Raw genomic sequence first — 13,236 nt, 5'->3', positions numbered from 1 at the left:
CAGTGGTTTCAGAAATAACCAAGCACGTAGCACAACCATTACAATATTCCTGAACATGAAGAACGCGTGAAGCATCTGATTTGGAAGATAAACCTAATTACCAAAGATAGTTTTGAAATGTTTTTATTTGATGATGAAAAAGGTTTGTGTATTTTGCCAGGGTCGAATTACGTGTATGCAAAATCTCCAATATGAGGTTTTTAATATGAAAAAAAATTATTTTTACTACCTAGAAACGCCTAAAACCTTGCCTCAATATATCTTAAGCCACACATATGCTACAAATTACCTCCTTTCTCGATTACAGCTGCGCCTCCTTAAACAACGTCTATAGTTCACAAGCAAGTCACCCAAATATTATAATACAATCATAGTAATTTAATCTTATTCTTTGACACACGCCCCTATGCATACGTATACGGCCGGCTTTGCTTCTATCAACGATTGGTCATCAGAAGGCGATTTTTTTGTTTATATATAAAAGTTCTTTAATTTGGCCTTAGAATCTGAATTTTATGTTTGATTTGTGGTTGTATCTACAGTGTATCGCTTTAACTTCACAACAAGTAGACGTTGGGTTGTTAATATTCTAAAGCAGACTTGAAATCTTATGGTAGAGCGTTCGCTTCCAGTGGGGGTGGTCTTGGGTTCAAATCTCGGCCGGATCATGCCAGAGACTATAGAAGAGTGAATCAATCCATTCTGCTTAGCGTTCAATATGAGAATAGGATTGATATCTTAGACGGTTGTCTAGTTAAGCGATTGATTTGCTTTTACGACTTTCGCAGCTCAAATGGGAGCATTAAACTGCGAAGCTTTACGCCCAAGATTTATGTCAATGTTAGCAGAGAAGACCGTTGAAATGAAAATGTTGTCTACTTTCGGATTACTGACGAACGAGCATTCTTGGATATAACATTGCTCTCCGTTCAGAGGCAAAGAAATCCAGAGTTGGAAAATGCCATCATCGAAACAAGACTGAGACAAAACCCGTGATATTCCTTTCTACGGACGGTAGAATTAATTAAAATGTCAAATCTTTAACTAACATGTAACTCGAATTATTGCTGAAAAGCGACACATCCTTATTTCTAAAGTAATGGAATTTATTTCACTCTAAAGATGTGCGGTATCAGATGTAAGACTTTCCAGGTGCCTGCCTTCAAGTTTAAAATGAAGCAATTGACCAAAACGTAATAACAAATGTGATTATGTCAAATATTTGAAGAGTTTCCGCGATCCAATAGTGTACTCTTTTCCATTCCTTACCATCTGTCTGCATGTTTTCGTTCCTATAGATGTACAATTATTTGCTACCTCCAGTATCTGTTATTCTTTTTTTTACTTATTCCGTACTCCTTCTGAATAAAATTATACAAATGAGCAATTTTGTCAACATTTGAAATAATTTATAACATAAAAATTTCGCGGTCGTTATATTTGCGCAGTTTGTTTGGTTAAAATTGGTAAATTAACGACCTAATTTTCACGATGTTCTTGGTTATAATTAATAAATTAACGACTTAATCCAGAGATTACAACGCGAACTTCGTAAACGCTTGGCCTTGCGCCACCTTTTTTAAAGATAGAATGTTTTATGCATTTAATCTAGCGTTTCGTAATAAACCGTCCCTGCTGTGCATTTTATTGCGGCGTTTTTAATTCCGCCGACCGCGCAAAAAATAAGAAATTGACAAATGAGAGAATTCCTAATATAAAGGGGTCTTCAAACAGTTTTTCTCGACGGATATATTTCGCTTTATGAAAATCTTAACACTGTAAAATATTTTGGAAGAATTTGTGGTAGAAAGAAACTGAAAACCTGTGAGGCTAGAGGATAACACAGCTGGTGGAAAACACATCAAAACCATTTGCGAACAACATGTTCTGAACATAGTGCTTGATGTAAATTTAATAGTTAAAGCAAAATTTAGACAAAAATTAGACAAATTCAGCCTTTTTCTAACTCGATTTCAGTACAAAATTTCTGTTATTTTCTTTTCATCTATTTCTTAATCATACTGTAATACAACTTACGCATCACTAACATATGGTCTGGCAGTATGTTAGTGAAGCGCAATTGTTGAAGAAAACGTCGGATTTACTGTAACCTGTATTGTTCATTAGCTACTTATTTGCGAGAATACAGAAATATTTAAACTCAGAAAGGCATTTACAAAATCAAAATTTAATATTTGGTACCTGTCGAACATCGTAATATTTTGCACATCTCTGCACTTAAAGTAAAGTCACGAATGTGGATAATTTGATTCTTAACCCATTTCTGATGTAAAACAACTGCATTGAACTTAAATAGAAATGTGTCCATTTCGCACAGTTACAAAAAGCTTGGAAACAGGTCTATAATCTGTATATTCATTGTCTATAGAAGTAATTAGACAAAATTTTGACCTTTAAAACCTCCCTAGATGCGCATTGCAGCAATCAATATATCGCAATGCTTCATATTTTTGCTGACATCAGCAACTATCCACGTTACTAAATGTGAAAATAAGGCAATCGTTCAGAGGTCACAAGTGTTAATTTTTTCCCAACGTCGATGTATGTAAACAAAATTTATTTTTAGATTACTTACTTTAAGGATAACTACTCGTACCGACACAGTGTTGCCGCCAAAACTTGATTTCACGTGTTATTGACATAGCAAGCTGCAAGACATAGCTCAAAACCGCTAAAAAAGCTCTCACAAACCAAAAATAGACATTAGAAGTTGGAGTTGAATAACGGCGTGGGTAGGAAAACAACACGATTATGCTTTTTATGTCAAAATTTTTCTGAAGTTATTTCTAAGAGTGCTACGCCTTTTTCTAAGGTAAGGAAGAATATATATTTATAATCTTCTACTAGATTTTCCTGCCGGATTCTGACTAGAAATTTAAAAAATAAGAATTCATTCAGCTGTTATCTTTTAAGTGTCCACAAAGTAGATATAATAGCCTTAAAATGTACCAAATTTTGACAGTGTAGTAAAGGAACAGACAACTTGACAATTAGATATGGTTAAAAGTAACCATTAATGCATGCTATTATTGTCTGGGAAGGACAAGCAATCTATCTCGAAAATAGATGTCCTTTGAATTGTGATTTTTCGTCCGTACGAGATCACAAACACTAAGCTGGTAAGAAAAATGTTGTAATGTTTTTTTTGTTCAGTTTTGTTTAAAACTTGCCTTGCTTGCCTGCTAGTAGATTTTTTTAATGGGCCAGATTTCATAACAATTTTAATTAAAATGTTTATAAGAAAAAAATAACGGTAATACGAATAAAACCACAATTTCCGTTCAAAAGGAATTAAATTTGTTAATAAGTAAATGTAACAAAAATACAACAACAACAACAGCAACAACAAATTACAAGATATTGTCTTTACTACCTTTCTACCTGTAAGTTAAAAGAATACACTACATATTCGACTTACTGAGTATGTTCGAAAACCAATTAACCCCTTTTTTGAAATTTTTAAAAGTGTTCTGTTTACTAATTATCAACAAACAGCCAAAATATATTTTGATACTTTTTCGTTTCGTTGAATGTTGGGGTTGGGTAATCATACTCTAGCCTTATTAAAAGGCCCTATTTTTAAGGCCAATTAAAACTAAACAGGTGTGTTCATACACACAATTAATAACTGCACAATACGAATATAAATGATCAAAGATAAACGTTTCTCTCCAAAGTTTGGAAACAGAATCTATATATTTTACAAGCTTGTGGCAAACTGGATAAAATTCAGTTCTGCCAAGTTCTCCACGTGTACGATAAGAAAACAAAAGACACTGTTTCAATGCTTTATACCGATCAAACAGTGCGTCAAAAAGATCTGTTTTTTGTGCAATCAAAGTCGAAAAAACTGTACTTTATGTAATTATTGTCAAATCGTTCGGACACTTTATCATTACATTTCATAATTACCAAATAATTGATGTAATACTTAAAGGATTTTATTCATATCAAATTCTCAACAGAAAATATTTATGTAATTACATTCTTGAAGATTTTAACGTTCACATCTGATTTCCTTTATGTTTGTTAATGATCCTAAGATAATTAAGATTGTCATCATTTGCAACTGAGGTAAACAAATATGTCTGCTACGTCACATACAATGATTGATGTATCTCAAGTTATTTGCTATAGTCCACCTTTTTATGTCAAAAACATGCATGTATGCATTCCTAGGTCAGTATTCAGAAGGTCAGAAAAATCCCAGAAAGATGCATCTTCAAAATTTTATAGATGATTGGCAGATTGTTTTGATATCAAGGCAATCGAGTGTAACAACTATGGGATTTGATGTGACTCAAGTTAATAACAAAACCAACAGCTACTTTGCGCCTAATAATGAATCAGCATTAAGCAACATTTGATGCTCATTGAAATGCCTGTCAAGCCTTTTCCTTTAGTGGCTTTCTTCTAACGAGGTATATAATACGGTAATGCTTCGTAATTTGTTGCTAAGCGAGAATTTTTAATTTTGTAACAACCTTGCGCTAATCTTATCGAAACAGTAAAGTATTTTTCTCAATATTGATCAAAGTATGAACTGCGTAAGGATTGCTATGCATTCTGCAAAACGTTGATTCAGACATTGTGGACCAAATATTGCATTATATCCAAGTATGTAGTTAATATATTGTTTTGAAATATTTCACAGACTTGATTTTATAATTTTGTGGCTAAATAGCGCTTGTTGCCTCATACTAACTTTGAAATATCCTTGACGAACTGTTGTTACAACTGAGTGTATACTGGGACAGAACGGAGACAGTAAACACTTCGCTGATTGGAATACTGTTGTTCATTTACCATTAAAGACAATTAGTCCTTATGATTTCTGCTACCTAATCAGAATTTAAGTGTAGCTGGTCCCTTGTGAATTACTTATGTTTCTTGTCCTTTTATCAGATTACTCCCAGTTCGAATAATAGATCATAAATGTTTGGACAGATACCTGATATAAGAGCAACTGCTAGATAGAAATCATCTATTTTCGAATTAATTTTAATAAAAAGAATATCTCTTAATTTTATATTTTATTTTTTATTTTTTTAACACTAGTACATGTTCTCACTTGCCTTTGCTGGAATTATTTTTTATTCCCTATTTTCCTTGATGTAAAGAGGAAATATCTTTATTTGACAGCCACTCCTAGGATTATCATTAATTATGCAAAAAAATCATAATTAATGATACGGATTTATGCAAATTGAAAAGGCATAATTTATCCGGGTGGGTAGTTTAATTATGCAGATATTAACAATAAAAATTAGTAGCATAATTAATCTTAAGAATTCACTCAATTAAAAAAGGGTGTTTGTGCAAGTATTTGTAAATTCATTTCAATATGCTAAGTTAGATTTTTTTACTCGCTGTCCTATACATACATGGCCGAAAGCATGCTGCAGGCTGCGGAATTACTATCATCTCTCCAGTCGTCACAAACAAAGGCTCCAAAATTAGCACATTTTAAAAGTTTAAATCTAACCAAATAACCCAATATCTCTAATCCTAAGTCACCTCTTAAAATTGATAAGTGAATTTTGATAAGTTCAGAATTCATGAATTTTATGCAGTAACAGCCTATATAATTACGTATGGAGACGAACTTCGAAATTAACGACTTTGTTTACACATACTTTGACCAAGACTGTGGACTACTTTCTTACATCAATACTTAACAACTTATTTTGAGAATTTACAATACATATATATATTTTTTTAAATTATCCCTCAAACTAAAATAGACCCTTTCGTGATTTTTTCAGTGAAGCATACAAGTTGTTTACGTGTAGGTTTTTCCTTGCCAAAAATGTGACAAATTAAGATATAAATCAAAATTTTGTGTTAAAAAATAGAAAAATGTCGGCTTTAGTTGTCCTCATTAAAACTCATTAAGCGCTATTAAGGTAGTAATTAGGCAACAATTTTTCAAGAGGTGATGTTATGCGTCTAGTTTGTTTATACCAAATGTGAAATACTTTTTCTCCTTATAGACACCCCTACGTTAACAATTTTTGTGTAATAAGAACTACAATACCTAAACACTTAGAGGATTCAAATAATACAAATATTTTTAGTTAAGTAGGTTTTATTAATTTCTTTTGCATGTGAGATCGTTTTTTATCCATTTTTATTTCAAGCAATGTTTACGTTGAAAAGAAATTGCAGTTCAAAAATTCCCTAAAAAATTGGTTTGTTGGTAAATTTTAGAAGGAAATAAGTGACTAAAAAAATAGTGAATAATATTTTCACCAGAAGTACCAAAAGTCTTTACCGACATTCATTTATTCGACTTTTTTTTACCAATTATAAGGTATTAAAGGTTCAGAGAGCTGACGTCAGCTCCTGCATTGGTGACTAAAGACCATTTGGGACTAAAATGAGATTAAAGCTGTCTCAACTCACCCGTTCTGGAATAGACGTCATCAAAAAACATTTAAATCTAAATATCTCGTTTCAAGCGTTTCAAGCGTTTCAAGCTCTATACAATAGAGTCAATGGGTATATAAATTTCTAAGAACTTTTTTTGTACTTTAGCCAGACAAATTTTTTAAACCTTTATATCTCAGTAACCGTTCGTCACAAGGACTTGATCCTATACATTATTTTGATCAGCGTTTCAATCTCTACACAATAGAAGCAACGGTCCAATGAATGTCTGAAAAAGAGTTGCGTATATTTACGGGTCATTGCTCACGTCATCACAAATACAAATGACGTTATCGACTAGTATTCTTAGAATCCATTAACAAAAGGGGGAAATATTATTTAGAAGAACTTTTTTTACTTATGAGAAAAGTTGACTAACAACACTAACAAACAAGTCCATAAGTAAAACTTCTAGCTATTTATCTATAAAATAAAATTGAATAGAGATTTGTTAAGACAATCCAAGGGACTGGAAAAAGGTCTTCAAATAAGAAAAGTTGTAATTAAATTCAATTAGAAGTTAACTATCTTTCAGAACTCTCAGTACCTTCTTGTAAAACTCATCGTGAAAGCTGCGAACTCAAACTTTTGGTATGAAGAGCTAATTTTGGTCCCTTTAATAGAAACAGTACAATTCAAAAAAAGCAAAAATAAAAAAAAGAAAACAAAATTATCTAAAGAATATAAAGAAAATAAATTTGAACAATAATATTGACGAAATTCTATTTTCTCGTATCATATTATCAAGCATCTTATACTTTTTTCCCACTGTACAAAATATTAAGATCTTGCACTCTCGAAATTTACTTAAAAACCACGTAAATTATCTACTTAAGGCTGCTTTTCCCATCCCTTGGAAGGTTGATACAATGCGAATCCATATTCTGTTTTTAGGGGAAGGTTAATTGACGGTAACCCAAAAATGCAACACTAGTCTGATAGAACAATATAAGAAAATTACATTTATGTGGGCTTATTTTAAGAATAGAAAATTTACCTGCATTTGCATTACTGGACTTTACCCCCAACTTGTAAGTATTTAGAAAAAACACTTGTTTAGAATTTACCAACCTTAGAACCTTAGGAAGACACAGTGTGAAAACACATTATCAATTTATACCTGTAGGTTAATTTAAAGGTTTTTGTGTTCAGTCTTTTGCAATGTCTTTAAATATTGTCTTTGAATTAAATTTTCTGATTTATTTCGCCACAAATTAAAACTTTTTCCTTTCACAATAATAAAAAGAATTCACTCGCTTTAAAAAAGCTTAGAATTTTAGTAAAATAAATTTTCACACTCGTATGGGCAAAAAATAAAGTAGCAGAAAAAAAAATTTACACAAATTTCCAAACCATCGACCATCTAAAATATTATAGCCATAACTTTTTTCAGAACTAATATGTAGCTAGTTTCATACAACAGGGCTATGTAAGTCTGTAGGCCAAACTGTTTTAAGTATGTTGGCCTTTTTATTATTTTTAATTCAAAATGATTTTTAGAACTTGCAAAAAGAAAGAAAAATAAATAATAAACGGCAATAATAAACAATATAAATTTTTTACCAAAAACCTTTCCACAACCGTAATAACAAAAATTTTTTTACAACAAGATTTGTGTATTTACAAACAGCAAGTTACATTTTTACTAAGTGCAAGATCGTTATGCTTCCTTAATTAGGACAGCTTTTAGTAAGAAAGAACATGCACGCTCCTGCACCTATTTATAGGCTGATAAAGAGAAAATGAGACGCTGGTTGTTAAATCTTTTTTAAAGAGAAAAGGTAAGGTAGCAAGTATTTAGTATATATATTATTTTGTATTTTATAATAAAAGTAAAGTATTTTTCCGTTTTACGCTGATACCTGCTTTGTTTAAGTTTTGCTAACTTCTAGCTTGTAAATGTCGTCTTTTAGTTCGGCACTTTGATAGGTATATACTTGATAAACTATAAGGGATGTTTAACAGTACAAAACGAACAGCAAATGTAAACAGAAAACTATCATATTATGTTAGATATTCCCAAAATTAAAAAGTGCAAACAAAAAAAGGTTTTCGAAATGTTTTTAAACCTTAGCCAACACTAATATATATATATATACAAAGTTTTAAATACATGAATGAAGTAAACTTGTTGAGTTCCATACAACGAATCATGCCATAGGTAGGCAATATCCACTTTATACGCTCAGATCATGCTAAAGTTATCGATATTAAGTGGTGAATACGTTTGTATGTTTAACAAAACAGGTACAGAATAAAAACACCAGTTGACTATCACGAAGTGTCCACACACATAAATCACTTGTTCAACTCGGACAATAACTACAAGCAACAAAGCTATCCGAATTAATAAATTTTATTTAATCTAATTTTAATTCAAAATCGGACAGTTCGAGTAGAAATAAATATTCAAGTAAAAAAAGACAGTGAATCAATAAGACTTTAAATATTGTTGAATAAAATTATTTAAGAGATAATTTAAAGAGGTTATATTCTTAATTTTTAATTTAATTCTACAACTTTTTAAAATTCTGTCAAGTTGCTTATTGGCAATACTCTTCAGATTCTGAAATAATTATTTCTCCTGTAATAACGGCATCCCCAATTTTTACTTTTTCGCACCTTAACTTCACTTCATTTCAACATGTTTGTTTTGTTACATTTTTGCAAATAATAAAAACTTCAAATCCTAGATAGATATGATTTTTACAATTTATTAAAAGCACAGCAGCATAAAGGGTCAGCAAAATCTAATATTAACTATTTTATTGTTTTGAAGACTTTTGTTTATTTTTCTTCTAAATCTTATAAAAAGAATGTATAAGTTAGTTTGTGTTTTTTGTTGTCAAAGTGGTATTACATCAAATAGTTGATGTTGTTATTTTTGGTGTATTAATTCAATATAGTCAACAAAACTATCCAATTTTTAGGCTTCTACTTTTCGTGTCAAATCCTTTCATTAATATACCTTCAAATTACAATCCGAATAGGTGTTTATTTGAGCCATTTTAATAACAAAGAAAATATAAACTGGGCAGATACACATTTTTTATATAAGATTTAAAAAAAGTAGCATGAAGCGATTGAAAAATATAAAGTAGTTCGCTGGCCCTAAGTGCAATTCGCCAAAAAATAGGAATTTACTGTTCTACAACAGCGGTAGGATCAAATAAAAACAATATCATTACATCCTATTTATTTTTTAATTTTTCTACACACAAAAAATGCGGTGTAAATGAACTCTTAGTTTATTATCAAGCCGATCTATTATTTAAGCAATCTCTATTAAAGGCCAAAGATGTATTTTTTGTTGTATCCTATAGCCTATATTTCTAATAAATTCATAATAAATATATAAATAACTCTATGAATATCCAAGGAGTAGAATTAAAAGGTCTTTGGCAATTAGATATTTTTCGGCACTTCAAAACAAAATATTTAAATAACTTATGATATTTTACGTTGTTGTCTTTTTTTATTTGATGCTGTTTATCTTTCACTCTTAATATGAAATAAAAAAATTGCAGACTACTGATTTATAGATCCTGTTAGTTCCATTGTTGTATTGAGAATATTTATGACCCAGCTATAACGAAAACATTTTTCTTTTGCATGCCGAAAAATTTACAAAGTAACTGTTGTTGTATACTTATTCTGTTTTTAAAATGGCTATTTGAAAAGGCTTCAAGCTTTTTTTAACTCTCTCTTGCAATTTATGGACAGTTTTTGTAAGAAATGTTTAATCACACCTATAATAGGTGCAGCTATAGTCTAGCTCTAGCAAGGACAAAGATTGTTTGTGAAGATTGGACATTATGTTTTATTTATTTTTATATTTTTTGAAGGAATAAGTAAAAATTATTTTATAGGAATTTTAAAGATAAATAAAGCTAATAATTCAGGATTGTTAATTTATAAGTTACTGAAACAAGCAGTTTTTAATGCAATTCTGATATAGACAAACCGAGTTAGCCAAACCATTCTCCTCTAATCTTCAACGTAGCTTTTTAATTTTTATAAACTTATTGGAACTAAATAAAATTCTTGATATTGTTTTGACTCCGTTTTAAAAAGCTGAGAGTTATAATATAATAAACATACAACCCTTTTTTGCATCATACTTTTTAATTGTTTTTAATTTTATTTTTGTTTTTTAATATTCATTTCTATGTCGGCGCCTTACAGAATGACAAGAGTGACCTAATTAGTTTTGCATTACCCTGTCTCTCACTCCAATTGACGTCAAACCTGTTTTGATGATATGAACAATCCTATTAGACTAATTTGCCATCTCATTAACGATGTTGATTTGTCATACCAGTACATTTTTGCATGCCGAGATTTTTAATGGGAAAACAGGACTTAACATTCCTACTATTTTAGGATTTCTTGTTAACATTTTTGTCGATTTCATAAAATGTGTTTCCTTCCGAAATTATTATTAAAAAAAAAACAAAAACAAACGAATTTGATAAAAATAGTTTCTTTCTTTTTGTTTCAGCTTTTCTATTGGTTATTAGTGGTTAAATATTCTTGTAAAATGTTTTTTTTTAAAAAACATTGTGTTAAAAAAAATATTTTTACTAACTACAATCAATCGATTGACAAGTTCGAAAAAGAAATAGCATGTGATACATGACATGGTGCATGTAGTTTTGTTATTTGGTTCGGACAGGGATAGCTAATATTAGCTTATATAATTGACAAGTGTCCGAACATTCAATACGCCATTTAAAGTCTTATAAGGCATAGCACGTGCAGGCAAGTAAGGTGAAACATTTCTTCTTGGCAATTTATCAGATTTCAGGAAATAATAATTCTTAAATATAGGGTAAGCCACATTTTTTAATTATGAAAAATATCAACTTTTTTAAATCTAATCAATAAAAAAAACTTCAAGAAAATTATTTACACAGAAAATGAAAAGGAGGGATATTGTCGCTATAGAGATAGAAGAAAAACTGACACAAGTCTTTGTTAAAGTTTGCGGTAAAACTTTTCTATTGTCAGCTTCGCATAAGTTTGATCAAGAATAATTCCACAGCAACTGGTAAAAATTAACCAAATAGGGGTGGGCAGGGGGCTATAAAATAAGGCTTAATGAGGGAATAAAAGGGAAAAAAGAATATTCTTAGCGAACAAACAGATGTTGTCTGCTTCATGAATGATGGGACCTAAAAATACCGCTATATGGTGTCTTCGCCTAATAAAAGTGTCCACTATTAAAGAGAGTGCGCTATTCTTGCGGTCGGATTCGCGTCTTAATATTGGTTGAATATTTCACGGGCCAGTATTCAGATTAGACAGCCATTGTGAAATGGTGCACAAATGCCGAAATCGTAATGTTTTTGTGGTGATCACCACCATACATACTGGATTTTTCAAGGAATTCTTTTTTTTTTAGTCAAATCTTTAATATGTTTTAGATACTGTATAATTTTTTCCATTTTGCGACATTTTAAAGCCGTTTTACTTGTAAATTCTGTTTAATTAAGATTCTACTGTGCGGTTTGACCGTGTAAAGTCCACTTTGTACCCCATCGGAGAACAACAAAGGAAAACATTGCGACCGCAAGAATGAGAGCTCTTAAAGTATTCATACGAGATAATTAAACTATCCACCTTGTAGAGAATATTCTCTTTAGAAAGATCACACGTTACTTCAAAGAAAAAAAAGCGAAAGCATTTTCATTTATATTCATATAGGTTTACCAAAGCTTTACAAGAAAACGGTTCGGTTTAACATTTATGTAGTTCAGAGAAAACTCAGAGAAAACCCAAAAAGGAAATCGTCTTATTGGGGTACATCCTTTTTAACTCCTTACTAACCTCTGTTCACCTCCGACATCTAAGGTGCTCAACTAAATGTGCTTATTTACTTAAGAAGAAAAATTTCCAAAAAGAGTCTCAGCGAATGATCCTTGCTCGCACTAAAATAATTGACAAGGTAGTTTTTTTAAAAAAAAATATGCAATGATACATAGAGGATAGTATAACATTGGAAATGGATTGTAATTCTTATAAATTAAAAAAAACTATATATATGCATACGTTCTTGATGTTTCAAGACACTAAGCTAAGGAAGTTACCAGTTGATGCAAAATATATTGGTAATATGTGGCTTTCAGTTTCCTTCCAATTAGAGATATTCAACCACACGGTTAGCCACTCGTGTTTACCGTTTTTATTTTGTGACGGTTTTTCGATGTGGATTTTGTTGTTGCGGGAAAAATTGTTGTACACATTCCCCGGAAAAAGCAACTCACTTATTCTCTGCTTAGCCCTCTTGTATAACTATTAGGCTTCATGCCAACCAAGTAGCAATTAAATTTGACCTTCTCTAGTTTCCACGTACGTGAAGGAACGCAGAAAAGCTAAAGCCAAAAAAACTAATTGAATTAAAATGTTTAGTTATCTGTATATCCAGACACTATTATTATATGTCTGATCAAAAATAGAACATGCATATTTTAATCATTTGGAATGAATGAACAGAATTACTTTTCAAAATAGCGTGGATCATGCATCATTATCAGAGCAACAAAATATACACATGTGCAAAGACATGCAGTTGAGAAGTATACTACATGTTTTTTTTATAAGCAATTGAAATTCCATAAGGAAGATATGAAAAGTATTTTTTCCGGCTCAAAATATGCTTAGGTTATCCTTAATAGCATAAAGATTTATAGAAATTAACACATGATAAGGCTCAAAATACGCTTATTCGAAAAGAAAATATTGCATTTGAATTCTGAACATCAGTAATTAAAGCTTAAAAATTAA

This window comes from Hydractinia symbiolongicarpus, chromosome 7 (assembly GCF_029227915.1).
Source record: "Hydractinia symbiolongicarpus strain clone_291-10 chromosome 7, HSymV2.1, whole genome shotgun sequence".
NCBI classification, from domain to species: domain Eukaryota; kingdom Metazoa; phylum Cnidaria; class Hydrozoa; order Anthoathecata; family Hydractiniidae; genus Hydractinia; species Hydractinia symbiolongicarpus.
The sequence above is the reverse complement of the archived record's forward strand: the minus strand, read 5'-3'. Positions refer to the sequence as shown.